The sequence below is a fragment of the Oncorhynchus clarkii genome, chromosome 6 (genome assembly GCF_045791955.1).
Source record: "Oncorhynchus clarkii lewisi isolate Uvic-CL-2024 chromosome 6, UVic_Ocla_1.0, whole genome shotgun sequence".
NCBI lineage: Eukaryota > Metazoa > Chordata > Actinopteri > Salmoniformes > Salmonidae > Oncorhynchus > Oncorhynchus clarkii.
The window spans coordinates 63,233,475-63,250,365 of record NC_092152.1 but is presented as its reverse complement, the minus strand read 5'-3'; positions in this window follow the sequence as shown (position 1 = coordinate 63,250,365).

Here is a 16,891-nt window from a genome sequence, read left to right as displayed (position 1 = left end):
CCTTAAGTTGCTTAAACATATCTAAATCGTATTATAGTTAGGGCACTTACACTCCATGCTTCAGAGAAATGTGATAAGATGTTGAGAGGAGTGTAGGTGTAAATATGGGTACATCAGACAGCTGTGTAGCTGGAGTGGTGAGGCCTAGTGGTGTGAGACTAAGAAAGCATTAGGAGCTCACAGGGAGGGAGAGGTGGAAGCAGGGTGGTGGCCAGGGCAGCAGGCCGAGTGTATTCAATGCCGAGTGTATTCGAGTGTGAAAATGTGTGGATGTGTTTCCATGCGTGCACCTGTGAGCAAATCCGTGTGGGTGTGTATGTGTGTTTGTGTCTGTTTGTGTGTGTCCATGTAGGTCTGTGCACTCCTAGCAGGTGCAGTGCGGTGAACTCACAGTGTAGCAGTGAAACAACATGCCAGTGCCCTGTCTGGAAAGGTCATGACCTTTGTGATGGTCTGTCAGTAGAGTAGAGAGAGCAGGCCGGGCTGAAGGAAGCCCAGCGGACCAGGTACAGTCTGACACATAGAGAAAGAGAGTTCATTAACATGCAGACAGACACACAGGCCATTGTCAGAGAGAGTGGCCGTATAATTCCCACACTTTGTCCCCGATGCTTCGACCCATTATCTGATGAATGTTCAAAAGCAAACGACTGTGCCTTTATAATAGTGTATGATTTAACTCTTTTTTTTTTCCGGGAAGCTCAGTATTTCTCACATTTAATTTATCCCCTTATTTAATTTAGTTAACTTAAATATATTGTGCATGGATAGCTCCCTTGGGGATAATTTTTATCACAGAGTGCTAATTGTGCTCACTCAGAGAGGACGGGGGTTGTGTCCTCAGGACAGCAGGTTGGCTCTGTTCTCAAAGGCAGTGGAGTATTCTACTGAGTGAGTGAAGTAAAGGGTCTATGCTCCCTATGGAGGGCATACTATATGGATACAATCATGAGGTTAGTTGGTGCTGGATGAACAAACAAACAAGCAAATAGGCTCTATCTCTTTCTCTCTTCTCCTCTCTCTCTCTCTCTCTCTCTCTCTCTCTCTCTCTCTCTCTCCCTCCCTTGAGGACTGTTTCAGTGTTTAATAGTGGAGGTTCAGACAATGGTCTCACAGAACTATAGTATGGGGAACTATCTGTCACATAGATTAGTTCCTGGGGGAAGAGGACATGTTTTTGTCCTTCTCTCTGTGTAACGGTCTGTCTAACTGTCTTGTGTGAAGGTCAAGCCAGTCAACACACATTTGTGGTCTTCATCTTGCTCTTTTCCTCACACACTTTACCATGGGTTATTATTATGTAAAGTCACACACAGTCCTTGAACTGAAGCTGAGTATTACCTTTAGTAAAATCCAGAATGTCTGCTGCTGTAATTAGCTATAATAGGTGGAATACGTGATGTAATTACATGAAAGGATTCTCTGCAGGTTCGTTTTATATACAGCTTCTGACACTTTCTATGCTTGGTCTCCTCTATGGAAAAGCACTTGTAATAGATAAATGGGTACAATTGTAAACTGTAACTATGAAACTCAGAGTGCTGACATAGAACATATTCTGTTATCCTCCGACTAGGTGTAACAGGCCTAGAATTACAGCAGCCCCTAGTCAGTATTCAGAGAGAAATGTGAGTCTGAGGCAAAGCTCAGTCACTGGTGAGATCTGCCTGGAGCTCTGTGGTCTTTACTGTTCACGTCTAATAAATGCTGCAAGTTATGGCTGAGGTGGCTGTTCCCCAGTAAAACTAGACCTAGTTTGCAGTGAGGAAAGAGCAATGAATGTGTGTTCATGTGTTTTCAGGCAACAGGCATCCACACATAAACAGTATAGAAATAGGTTTTACTCAGGTGTCTGTCTGTCTGTCTGTCTGTCTGTCTGTCTGTCTGTCTGTCTGTCTGTCTGTCTGTCTGTCTGTCTGTCTGCCTGTCTGTCAGTCTGTCAGTCTGTCAGTCTGTCAGTCTGTCAGTCTGTCTGTCAGTCTGTCAGTCTGTCAGTCTGTCAGTCTGTCAGTCTGTCAGTCTGTCAGTCTGTCAGTCAGTCAGTCAGTCAGTCAGTCAGTCAGTCAGTCAGTCAGTCAGTCAGTCAGTCAGTCAGTCAGTCAGTCAGTCAGTCAGTCAGTCAGTCAGTCAGTCATCTATCTATCTAATAGCCTCCTGAGCAAATACTCTCCGGTCGGTGAGGGTCAGCAGTTAGACACAGGTCACTGCCTCTGGATTTCAGTCATCAAGAAAAGGTGCCTGGTTCATCTCAAAGTTTCACAGAAATAATGTCTTTACTCCACCACATAACAGGTTTCCACTCTCTGTTCCAAAGACTCTCCAACAATTCTGGGAAGTAAAGTCGATAGTCCTAAAAAGCTACTGGCTATGTTCCTCTGAGAGGTTCCTGAGTTGCCAGAGATTAATTGACAGGGTACGTTTCCTCACTGCATAAGCAGTACGCTGTTTTACAGCAAGACACTTTAATTCTCAATGTTACCATACCAGTGGCTACTCTTTTATTGCACATCTGTATAAACTGCTGTAAATGCTGGCTTTTGTAACATCATTGGAGCCCATTTCATTTGTAAATGAGTGAGTTCAGTGAAGCATAAAATCGCATGGTTTAAAACACTTATCAACTGTACACCTGACAAACATCCTACTTGGTATTCTACACATGACATGCCATCAGATATACATGTTCAGGAAGCTACATCATTTTTTAAAACACATTTTCAAACCTAGGTGTTTCTATCTAATGGGTGGCCTGTGATAGTTGGTGATAAATTGAGCAGGACTAGTGAAATCACCTATCTGCTGTGCAAGTCATAAGATACAAAGTTTAGTGTGTGTAATGAGCCTGTCGCTATGGTCACTAGTGGCGAGGCATCAGCCACCGAGAGGCCCGGACATCCCCGACATCCCCCTGTCTCCCAGATCACACTTCACACATCCATTATCCTCAGCAACTAATTTTCCCTCCAAAAACGACACTTCTATGGAGTCTCAGAGATCCGCTCCCGTGCGTTGACAAACCCGCAAGGAAATGACTTATTTATCATTCACGGCTGAGTGATTACTGAGAACTCGCTGTCTCTCTTAGTCTTTAGATGGGGTCTCAGAATTCTTTTCTTTTTTTTTTTTATTCTTTCAGTTTCTCCTTGTAACACAAAACGTTGCCTTGATCATTTCCCAGGGGTGAGGCCCATTGAATACTGCTGGGCTGTCTGGATAGTTGGTAGAGGTACCCAAGAAGCCTGGGTGGCACATGAAATCTCAACACAAATGTTTTCAACACATAATTCTCTGGAACTTTGGAACAGGAAAATGAGGGAAGTTATAGCAAATGTCTCAAATTTCTACCGGCAGCATCAAATAGGGTCTGTTTCATAGAGTTAAGAATCAACTTGTTGCTGTTCACCCAATAATATTTCTCTACCCCGGAAGGTTATCAATGCTTTCATTTACCTTGGAAGGAAAATGAAGATTGCAATGGTCTACTTTCAGTCTAACTGGTGGTTTTGCCGAAAGAAAATAAGACTAACAGCCTCATTAAATGCACTGAATCAATATGCAATTAAAAGACAAACAAGGTATTGATAGTATACTAAAGACTGCTGAGAATCGGTCAACCAGGACATTGAAAACACAAGTGAGAAATCAATATATAATTAATAAGATCACAGACCAGAGTAAGCAATCCCTAACCCCCCGTGGCCAACCTCACAGTCAAAAACCAAATGTTTTCCCCCCATATAATGTTACATAATTTGTCAGATATTGGTTAGGTACAGGATTTGGACTCAACCAAAAAGCTAACTTAATTCTAAAGGGGATGGAAAGCCTTCCAAACTTGTGTCAGTTCTGATGCTGCTTATCACTGGCTCTGCCATCATCCTGTCAGCCTCACACCCACGTGGGGACTGATGGGAGGGGCTGGGAGGGGATGGTCCACATGTCTCAGCAACATCAGAGTCATGAACACTCCATTCCCCACTCCAGCCTCCATTCCAACAGAAGTACACCCAGGGAAGGAAATAGGTTGACATTAGGGTGAAGAGATCTCAGTCTCAAGGGAATGGAAAGTACTACACTCTCTTTTAATGGCTTTTGATATCAACAGCGTTTGAAGACCCCAATCAGCCCAGTCCGCCGTGGCACGTGCAGGGACACTGCAGATGCATTAGCATGACAAAAACAGAGATATGACTGAGACAAAACAACAGGGTCACATTTCTCATTTTCTATTGCCCCAAAACAGCAGAAGCTGGAGCCCATTTCCTAGAAAAGCCAACTGAGACACTCCATATTGGCCCTCTACAGCTTTCCATATGAGCATCTATTACACTAAATACTTTTCCTGCATCCCCCAGAACAAAGTTAACATATCAGATAGGCTGGTGGTGCTGTAACTCTGCTGTGAGTGTGTACAGACTGGCAGTAAAGACTGACGATTTGAAATGATATTTAAAAAGACACAGTGCAGTTTACCTGGACTGTCTGTCAGGAACTGTTGCCATCATTAAAAATGCATTACAGCAAATTAAGCTGAAAGAGAATGAAGAGGAAGAGGGAAAGAGGGTGGTTCACTTCAGCACAGTGTCTGTCTTGCAAGACAATCAACATGAATTTAACCAACCCAATGGCAATTCTGACTTTGATAATTACGCTTCTGAATAAATAAAATTGTGCTCAAGGTGGGGCATGACCGACATAATGATAATTTTGTTGATATGAACATGGGAGAGAGAGAGTAAAAACAAGTGATGGAGATTATGCAAAGCTAGCAAAGCCATTAGCAGGTTCAAAGAGATGAGCATAGCTTTGACCCCCGTATGGTGTGTAAATATGGTGACTCATACCAGCCGTGCATTAGAGAATGAGCAAGGAGGCGTAACAGAACAGAAGAGAGATCTGAGCTGCCTGTAAACTTTCATTTGTCAGTGGCTATTGACTCTGTCAGGCTGAGTGGGGAGGCAGGGCTGTGGACCCTCACAGCTGCATCAGGAGCTCCCACAGAAATACACAGACATATGGTAGCATCAGCCAAGAGTTACACTCGGGTCACTCAAGCCAGGTCAATGTTCTCTATCCAAAGATAGATGCTGAGTACATCTAAGAGCCACGGACTTCTTGGAGCAGGTTATATTCAAATGGACTACTGTACTTGTCATTTCAGCTCTTCAGAAACACAGATACCACATTTCCCAATGCTCCAAAAATGTTTGCCAGCCTGTAAACCACACAGCTGAGAAACTACTGACAGGGAGATATGTCTGCTGTCTGAATCCTGTGGAAATGGGTGACATACTTAGGAGGGTTCAATAGGTAACACGTCAACCTCTGTGTTGCATGTGCCTGGGAGAATAGATGCCTGGCACACGTCTAGTGGCACGATGATCAGTCAATAGAGAGACATCTAAATAATTGACTAGATTGAAGTTGTACTGTGACACTGCTGCTGTCATCTGATATGTAAAGAGGGTAAGAGAGTGTGAGTGAGTAAGTGAATGTTCACAGTCAGCCCACTAACACCCCTATGAGAACAGCAAAATCATAGTCTGCCTGAACAAAGCAATACTCAATCAGGAGGCATTAAAGCCAAAGGAACTGCACACTATTAAGAAATGCTATAGATGGAGGTTAAGTAGTCTAGAAACCTACTAAAAAACAATTAGGCAACAAATTCAATCCATTTTAGACAACTTCATTGACAAAACATTTCCCTGTAATAGGGAAGGTATACACTTGGCAGTAGAAAGCCTAACAGTATATTTGACCTTTCAGCTTCCCTATCAAATCTAGGAAAATGAGCAACAATGACAAATGATTTGACGAAGAATACAAAACCCTAAGAAAGAAATTGAGAAACCTATCCAACCAAAAACATAGACCACGCCTTCAAACAGAGTCCACGCCTTCACTATTATCAAGGCACAAGGCGAGATCCAAATGCAGACACAGGAGGCAGATGATTAGTCTTACAATGTTTATTAATCCAAAGAGGTAGGCAAGAGAATGGTCGTGGACAGGTAAAAAGGTCAAAACCAGATCAGAGTCCAGGAGGTACAGAGTGGCAGACAGGCTGGTGGTCAAGGCAGGCAGAATGGTCAGGCAGGCGGGTACAAAGTCCAGAAACAGGCAAGGGTCAAAACCAGGAGGACTAGAAAAAGACGAATGCAAAAAAAAACAGGAGAACGGGAAAACCGCTGGTTGACTTGGAAACATACAAGACGAACTGGCACAGAGAGACAGGAAACAGGGATAAATACACTGGGGAAAACAAGCGACACCTGGAGGGGGTGGAGACAATAACAGAAACAGGTGAAACAGATCAGGGTGTGAACACTATGGTGATTCACTAAAACAATACCCGAAATACACTACGGAAAATGATGGAACAGAACATCAGAAATCAGCTTGAAGAATCCATAGAATCTAACCAATTCTGGAAACATTGGAACACACTCAACAAACAACCACACGAAGAGATATCTATCCAAAACAGAGATGTGTGGATAAACCACTTCTCCAATCTTTTGGAATCTATAGCAAAGAACAAACAGCAAAAACATATACATGATCAATTACAAATCTTAGAATCAGCTATTAAAGACTTCCAGAACCCACTGGATTCTCCAAATACATTGAATTAACTACAGGTCAAGGTACAAACCCTCCAACCCAAAAAGGCCTGTGGTGTTGATGGTATCCTACATGAAATGATAAAATATACAGACAACAAATTTCAATTGGTTATACTTAAACTCTTTAACATCATACCTCTAGTATCTCCCCAATATTTAGAACCAAGGACTGATAACCCCAATCCACAAAAGTGGAGACAAATTTGACCTCAATAACTACTGTGGGATATGAGTCAAGAGCAACCTTGGGAAAATCCTCTGCATTATTATTAACAGCAAACGTGTACATTTCCTCGGTGAAAACAATGTACTGAGCAAATGTCAAATTGGCTTTTTACCAAATTACCGTACGACAGATCACGTACTCACCCTGCACACCCTTATTGACAAACAAACAAACCAAAACAAAGGCAAAGTCTTCTCATGCTTTGTTGACTTCAAAAAAGCTTTTGACCCAATTTGGGTCTGCTGTACAAATTGACGGAACGTGGTGTTGGGGGAAAAAACAGAACATGATAAAATCCATGTACACCAACAACAAGTGTGGGGTTAAAATTGGCAAAGAACACACACATTTCTTTCCACAGGGCCATGGGGTGAGACAAGGAGGCAGCTTAAGCCCCACCGTCTTCAACATATATATCAACGAATTGGCGAGGGCACTAGAACAGTCTACAAACCCCTGGCCTCACCCGACTAGAATCTGAAGTCAAATGTCTACTGTCTACTGATGATCTGGTGCTTCTGTCCCCAACCAAGGAGGGCCTACAGCAGCATTTAAATCTTCTGCACAGATTCTGTCAGACCTGAGCCCTGACAGTAAATCTCAGTAAGACAAAAATAATGGTTTTCCAAAAAAGGTCCAGTTGCCAGGACCATGAATACAAATTCCACCTGGACACCGTTGCCCTAGAGAACACAAAAAAATATACATACCTTGGCCTAAACCTCAGAGCCACAGGTAACTTCCACAAAGCTGTGAACGATCTGAGAGACAAGGCAAGAAGGGCCTTCTATTCCACCAAAAGGAACATAAAGTTTGACATGCCAATTACAATCTGGAAAAACAAATCTTGAATCAGTTCTAGAACCCATTGCACTTTATGGTTGTGAGGTCCGGGGTCTGCTCACCAACCAAGACTTCACAAATATATCCTCTGTGTACAACGTAAAACACCAAATAATGCATGCAGATCAGAATTAGTCCGATACACGCTCATTATCAAAATCCAGAAAACAGATGTTAAATTCTACAACCACCTAAAAGGAAGCGATTCCCAAACCTTCCATAACAAAGCCATCACCTACAGAGAGATGAACCTGGAGAAGAGTCCCCTAAGCAAAGCTGGTCCTGGGGCTCTGTTCACAAACACAAACAGACCCCACAGATCCCCAGGACAGTAACCCAATTAGACCCAACCAAATCAAGAAAAAATATATATATAATTACCTGACACATTGGAAAGAATTGACAAAAAAAACAGAGCAAACTAGAATGCCTTTAGAACAGAGAATACAGAGTGGCAGAATACCTGACCACTGTGACTGACCCAAAATTAAGGAAAGTTTTGACTATGTACAGACTCAGTGAGCATTGCTATTGAGAAAGGTTGCCGTAGGCAGACCTGGCTCTCAAGAGAAGACAGACTATGTGCACGCTGCCCACAAACGAGGTGGAAACTGAGCTGCACTCCCTAACCTCCTGCCAAATGTATGACCATATTAGAGACACATATTTCCCTCAGATTACACAGACCCACAAAGAATTCAAAAACCAATCCAATTTTGATAAACTCCCATATCTATTGGGTGAAATAGCACAGTGTGCAATCACAGCAGCAAATGTGTGACCTGTTGCCACAAGAAAAGGGCAACCAGTGAAGTACAAACATCACTGTAAATACAACCCATATTTATTTATTTTCCCTTTTGTAGTTGCACATCCCTACAACACTGTATATAGACATATGACATTTGAAATGTTTACTGTTCACATTTGATTGTTTATTTCACTTTTGTTTATGTATTTCAGTTGCTTTGGCAATGTAAACATGTGTTTCACATGCAGATAAAGCCCTTTGAATTGAATTGAGAGTGAGTGAGTGAGTGAGTGAGTGAGTGAGTGAGTGACCAATGGGATCACAAGACAAAACTAGAACAGAGAGTGATGCTGGGGGAGGATGAGCTGCCGCAGAGGGAGAGTCAAACCTGCACAACGTCACACAAGCAAATGGAGAGCCACCCCCCCTTAGTGAGTCACACTGTGGATTCTACCTTAAAATAACACTGTTTTATGATCTGTACTCCTTTCATATGATAGGGCCTATATGATTTTTGAGGGGGTTTGAGAAGCACCCTAATACCCCTAAGAAAAAGTAGGCCATCCCATCAGGTAGCCTTAGTGTTCTACTTAGGTCTAACGTATGGGATTATCACTTCAAAAAGCAAACATCTGAAGCATTTTAGATTGCAGAGAGGCTCAGGAATTATATTTGACTGTGAGGGAGATTTCTCACGCAAATCTTCAAGAGAGGAGCCTTATTGAAGATGGGAGAGGATTTTGTTATTAGAGCATTGTGTGCCTTTGGAGGATATTGAACCTCACAGATAGTGGTGAGAACATGATTAATAACCATAATCAGAGCAGTATCTAAATATAGACCCCCATTAACCAGCTGGCCTTCATAAATGTGAATAAGCCATCAGGTTAAATGGGATAAAACACTGACAGGGCTGAGAGGCAAACTGAGAGACAGACATCGTGGGCCAGCAATGATTCATTGGGTCAGAATGGTGTGCATCTCAGACGGTCCACCTAAAATAATGTTTTGGCACTGTGATGTGGCCCAATTTATTTTTACTTTTTATTTAACCAGGTAGTGTAACGGCTTTCGTCATCGGATGAGGAAGAGTAGTCGGACCAAAGCGCAGCGTGGTAAGTGTTCATGTTTTTTTATTGACCTGAACACTAATACAAAATAACAAGAGACTAAATTAAACCGAACCAGTCCCGTAAGGTGCAAACACTAATACGGAAAATAACTACCCACAAAAACTCTGTGGGTAAAAGCTACCTAAGTATGGTTCCCAATCAGAGACAACAATAGACAGCTGTCCCTGATTGAGAACATACCCGGCCAAAACAAAGAAATACAAAACCATAGAAAAAAGAACATAGAATGCCCACCCAAATCACACCCTGACCAAACCAAAATAGAGACATAAAAAGCTCTCTACGGTCAGGGTGTGACAGGTAGGTCAGTTGAGAACAAGTTCTTATTTACAACTGCAACCTGGCCAAGAAAAATCAAAGCAGTGGGACACAAACAACACAGAGTTACACATGGGATAAACAAACATACAGTCAATAACACAATAGAAAAATATATAGACAGTGTGTGCAAATGTAGTAAGATTAGGGAGGTAAGGCAATAAATAGGTAATGGTGGCAAAATAATTACAATTTAGCAATTAAACACTGGAGTGATAGATGTGCAGAAGATGAATGTGCAAGTAGAGATACTGGGGTGCAAAGGAGCAAAAAAACAAAACAATATGGGGATGAGGTCGTTGGGTGGGTTATTTACTGATGGGCTGTGTACTGTACAGGTGCAATGATCGGTAAGCTGCTCTGACAGCTGATGCTTAAAGTTAGTGAGGGAAATATAAGTCTACAGCTTCAGTGATTTTTGCCATTTGTTCCAGTCACTGGCAGCAGAGAACTGTATGGAAAGGTGACCAAAGGAGGAGTTGGCTTTGGGGATGACCAGTGAAATATCCCTGCTGGAGTGTGTGCTACAGGTGGGTGCTGCTATGGTAACCAGTGAGCTCAGATAAGGTGGGGCTTTAAATAGCAAAGACTTATAGATGACCTGGAGCCAGTGGGTTTGGCGACAAATATGAAGCCAGGGCAAGCCAACAAGAGCATACAGGTCGCAGTGGTGGGTAGTATATGGGGCTTTGGTGACAAAATGGATGGCACTGTGATAGACTACATGCAATTAGCTGAGTAGGGTGTTGGAGGCTATTTTGTAAATAACATTGCTGAATTCAAGGATCGGTAGGATAGTCAGTTTTACAAGTGTATGTTTGGCAGCATGAGGGAAGGATGCTTTGTTGCGAAATAGGAAGCTGATTCTAGATTACATTTTGGATTGGAGATGCTTAATGTGGGTCTGGAAGGAGAGTTTACAGTCTAACCAGACACCTAGGTATTTGTAGTTGTCCACATATTCATAAGTCAGAACCGTCCAGAGTAGTGATGCTAGATGGGCGGACAGATGCGGGCACCGATCAGTTGAATAGCATGCATTTCGTTTTTCTCGCATTTAAGAGCAGTTGGAGGCCATGGAAGGAATGTTGTATGGCATTGAAGCTCATCTGGAAGTTTGTTAACACAGTGTCCAAAGACGGGCCAAAAGTATACAGAATGGTGTCGTCTGCGTAGAGGTGGATCAGAGAATCACCAGCAGCAAGTGCTGCTGTATACAGAGAAAAGAGTCGGCCCGAGAATGGAACCCTGTGGCACCCCCATAGAGACTGCCAGAGGTTCGGACAACAGGCCCTCCAACAGGCCCTCCAATGAAAACAGAGTACACATTGAGAACAAAGAAAAACTGACTAACAAGTGGAATAACACTCAAGCTACATGTACAGACAGTTCAATTTGATACCATTATTTCACATTGAAGTAACATAAAGACTTTCTCAAGAAGGTCAAGCCAAGCAACACCTATTTTCATTGTATATAGAACACATCTGAGATGACTCCATAATAAACTATATATGAATATACTCGTATCTCATTCCTCGTACCTATGTACAGCTAGGCCCAGTTAGAGAACAACACATGAATCAGAGTAGTAATCTTTCCCTGTCCGCCCTCACGGAACAGGAAACATTAATACTGCATTTCATCTCACCTGCTAGGTGGCTCTATGGAACTAGTGGCTGCAGGTGACAGCCACTGTGATGTTGAATGAACTGCTGGAGCCACCGGCCTCTGCCCTTAGCTTGTGATGGTCTGTGTTTCTCTGGTCTCCACGGTGATTGACAGGTATGGGATAGCAAACAAAGCAATGCAATCAAACAGCGAAAGCGGACTTGTGGGACCTATCCGCGTGCAACAGGATCAAGTAAGACATGAACTGCACTGCAATATTGATGCTTTACTGGAGAAACAGTGGACAAAGAGACATGACACTCTTACATCTCTATGTATGTTGTGCTAGGTTGGAAGTTGGAACCACAGGTTTATATCATGTTTATATTCATAGCCTTAGTCGCCTGACTTGATTGATGTGGCAGACTTTGTACAGAGAATATATAGAATATGGAGAATATGCACAGCTGGAGAATGTAGACTGTCCAGATGCTGCCCTCCTCTCCATGACTGATGTTTAGAGTGGGGGGCTAGCTACGCAGAGGTCATGGGTTCAAATCCCGCTGGGACCACAAACACATAGTACACATGTAAGTACTCACTGCACAATACGTCACTTTGGATAAAAGCATCTGCTAAGCAGCTTACATTATTGTATTACATAATTAAAGCTGGTTACAGATCTTGGAGTGAGAATGATAAGTAGCTGACTGAGACTGTTGCTAAGACTGGTCAAGACCTCGTGGCCTCTGGGTAGGCTTAGTAGTTGTAGGTATTGGTGGCCAGTGCCTTACTTGACCCAGTACTCATTACTTGTTTGTATGAATGCAGTCAGACCAGTGGAGGGTGGAGTGAGATTTGTAGGCTTCAGTGTTTACCTGATATAGAAATGTTTATGAATTATTGATGTTTCTCAAAGAGCTCAGTTTACTAAATGAGAGTATGTTGTTGCATGACTTGAAACTGAATTGCCAGCAACAATACCCCAGGTACTGTAGGTAGGAAAACAGTCTGATATTCAGTGTGTGTGTTTGTGTGTCTGTGTGTGTGCCTGCATGCCTGTGTGTTCTCGTAGCAGGAGATATAAAGCCTATCAACATAAAGCAGGCTCTGTACTGTAATCTCCCTCTCCCTCTGACTTCTCCAAACACTTACTATACCTTCACATCTGTGTGAACACTGGGGCTTCACAGACGAGCTTAAGAACAAAAGCATAAATTGTGTGTCAGAATGGCTCTGTCTGGAATGAATCAATAGCTCAAGACCATTGATTTTCATTTTGATCCATTTTTAAACCATCTAAATGTAAACCCATTCATTACACGTTTCAAGTGTTACAGGGAACCTATGAGTAATGCAAATATGCTGTGGTAGAAATTATAGGGCAATCAAAAACATGTTTTTAATGATTTATAGGGGGTCTGAAAATATCTCTGAAATACTCAAATATACTCTATGAAACTGTGAATCATATTAATGATCTAATTTTCATAAACTAGCCCACTATATTTTGATGGGTTATCATTTAGACAGCATTTAGACAGGCAGCCCAATTCTGATATTTCTTTCACTAATTGGCCAAATTTGTTCAATCAGATCAGCTCTGAAAAATATCTGATGCCAAAAGACAAATTAGTGGAAGAAAGATCAGTATTGGACTGCTTGTCTAAGCGCAGTTGAAGTAGTATAGCCCTAGATACTTGATTTTTTTTATTATGGGTTTATGCTGCATTCGTAAAAAATTGGTGGGTGGAAATTTACCAGTTGTGAAGTCGTAAATGCAATCGCGTGCTTTGAACTATTTGAGAAATGTCAATTGGCTAATGGCCAACCAGCTGCATAAACCAGAAAACTAAAAGTACAGCTATCATGATTGTAAATAAATAAGTGTTAACATAATTGTTTTAAATAGATTGCTTTTCATAAATAATGTTTTGTTGTTGCATTTAACTGCCGAAAATGATATTATTGCGGTAATTTCCTTAATAGGTGATGCCAGAGGTCTGCATATGGGAGAAGTGGGAGCTCATGCCACGTTCATGTGCAAGTCCCAACTAGAAAAACTCAGAAATCCCTGATTTGCTGACTGGTTGAACACGGCACGTGTATAACTACAACCAGTTAGCAGGTTGAACATTTTAGAGTTTCCTAGTTCCGACTAGTACTTGAACGCGGCATCCCACTAGTAATTACCAGTTGGAGGGCCGTTCAAGTGGGATCTTTCCCAGACGTATGTGGTAAATTCCCACTTGATTACACGAACACAGCATGAGTCTGACCATTTCCAATCAATGTCATTGAACACAGCTGTTGCTGTGAACTCACTACATGGCAGCTGTAAATGTCATTGAATATCAGTGAAGTTGAAACAGCTCTCACTGTTCTTTTGCAGGGTTATTGTTTCTCGTGGCTTCTAGAATAACACAGGTACCCTACAGTGAATGATTTATAAATCACAGATTTGGCTGCAGTAGGCCACTGCCAGTTTACTACTAATGGTTTCTGCCTGCTGTACCATAGTAAACGTAAATCCGGGACACTGAAATTAGTATGATATGTTACGTTTTGGTATGGTTACGTAAAACAAGCTTACTTAAAGCAAAATTGTATGGAGTGTGTGTGTGTGGTAATGTCTAGCAACCCAATGGTTGCGAAATTTGAATCTCATGGACAACTAACTTTTAAAAAAAATCTAATTAGCATGTTAACTAACCTTAACCCATAAACCTAACTCCTAGCCTAGCTAACATAGCGTTAGCCGCATAGCTAATGTTAACCCTGTAGGTTTTTTTCCTTTAAAAAAAATGTGTAACGTGTTGGGAATACGTACCATTGTACGAAATGGATGGACAGCCAACAATTTAAGAACGTTACATACCAAATTAAACATGCTAAATGGATGGATTTTCGATATCGTTATCTACTCCTGAGTCCAGGTCACTGATTAGCCTACGGGTACAGCGTAGTTAGTTCTGAAGAGATTATTATTATTATTATTATTATTATTGCAAAACCTGTTGTCTCAATGGCTTACAACTTTAGGTCCAAATTGCCCGTTACCAATCCTACCTATCAGAAAATGTGCAGTTCCCAAGGTAAAGTTATGACTGATGCTTTGATATTTATGGAAGGCTAATTGTGACCTGTCATTGGTTTTACTGGGGTACAAGAATATTGTCATTCATGTGGCAGTCTCTTGTTGAGGTAATCAAACATTCTTATTTGGCTACTGTGAAGGCACACACTGGGATATTTCTAGCCCTTTATGTCTTGGGTTCTCAAGAGCTAGGATATTTACTTATGTTCAGTAGACATTTCACTTAATTTATGCCCATTGGGTATTGAAGAATATTCTCAATGCCTCGTCTTCCACATCTTCATCCAAAATATAAACTGCCATTTCAGTATTTGTAAATATACTTTATAACAAACCAAGTGACTGGCTACTGTTGGGCTGAAATAAATTCTCAATTGTGCTTTTAAATGTTGAATTGAAGGTCCAGACCAAGTCAGAGAATAATGTTTCCTTACCAGGAAAACCTGCCACCTCGTATAGCCTGAGGTCCAGGGTGCCTTTGGGAAATGCAGCAAACAAACTGAACAACGCCAAAGGAATTAAACAAATGTAAATATTTATTTTTTCAATTACATTTTCATTACTGCAGTGTGGTTCAGTTTTTGGTGCATCTTTGAATAATTGTTTTATTTTCCCTGAGAAACAGATGGGTGTCCATGTCAAACCAGCTCAATGTAAGCAGAGCGCTACTTAAAGTGACCATGTTATTTCAAAGAAGGACAAGGAGAGCACTGGGGCTGGCAACTGTGATCTTGTCAGACAGGTGAGATTTTAAGGAGAGAAGGTTGAAGCCGGGCTTGGCTGTAGTCATATGCATCAATACTCTATGTAAATGTCTCACGTTAATCCAATATGCTCAAATCTGAGTTGTCATATTCTTCATGGATGTTGTGCACTAGTTTTCACAGAGAATTCCATCCACTTCTCTATATCATGTTGTTCTTTAGGCCAAGCCCATTCCAGCTGCCCCTGAGTAGCCTCAGAGCCAAGAGACCACTTGGGTCGAGGGGCTCAATGTGCCACAGGCCTTCTCACATGCCCTGCTCAACATCCCAGATGTGGACTCTGCAGATGCAGGCGCCTCCTCGCTGTGCAGTGACTATGTGAAGGACTTTTACGCTTATCTTGGAAACTGAAGGTTTTTAAATTGGACTCATCTCAACTCTCTTGTTCTGAGCCTAATTAAATTTAATGTGATTTTTATTTATTTGGGTTGTCAAGAAGCATCAACACCTGTTACTCTTTTTCACTACGTTAACCATTATTATTCAAGATCGTGTGTCTTGCCCCAGACCCCTCTCTTAATGTCTGACCGGTTGCCATGGCTATCAACCCTATCTGGAGGGTTGTGATGTGACTGGGAGCATGTGGAGTATTCTAGTTGACTGGCTGGTACATGTCCAGAGGCAGTTGACTGCACTGTTGGCATCATCATCAGCTTTCACCAGGTATGGCTTGTTTTTCCTCTGATGGTCAGATACATTTATTACTTAAAAAAAAGTGTTTTCTCTTCTGCTCGAGACTATCCAGTGCCAAAGAAGTCTCTGCAACTGGTTGGTGTCACTACGAGGCTCATCGCTTACAAGTACGAGGAAATTGCTCCTCCCATGGTGGAGGACTTTGCCCATACAACAGATTTCACATATTCCTGTGCTGAGATACGCTTGATGGAAATGACCATTCTGAAAGCCTTGAACTATGAATTGGGATGACCACCACCAGTTCACTTTTTAAGGAGAGCCGCCAAGGTTGAAGGTGAATTTTTACATTTGAAAATGTAATACACATTGGTTAGCTCTACTGAAGTGAACTCACCCAATTTGCTTCATGCTGTAACTGACCGCCTTGTTTTTTTGTATTGCTTAATTGTACTTGCTAACCAGCTATTTAAAAGTTACCATTGTTTCAGAGCCATATGGCAACAAATGATATTGCATGCCAGGACAATTTCTTCCAGCTTCTGCCTGTTGGTTATGGGCTGGCTAAATACCTGCTGGTGCTGACCCTTCTGGACTATGCCTCAGTTCACCATCCCTTACCTTCATGATTCTGCTGGTTATGAATGGGTCAGTTATGCGCAATGAATATTTAGACTTATGTGAAGTGTATGAAACTAGACTTATTTTAACCCGTAGTCATTCGATTTCTTTGGGTTATGATTCCTGATAAAGGTACAGTTATGGAGTGCTGTGTCTCAACAGAACAGTGTTTAAGTTGTCACTGAATTCATTAATGTTTGCCCCATAGACCCCAGCCCTGCAGCACTACATGGGCTACACAGAGGTCTCTCTGCTACCTGTGATG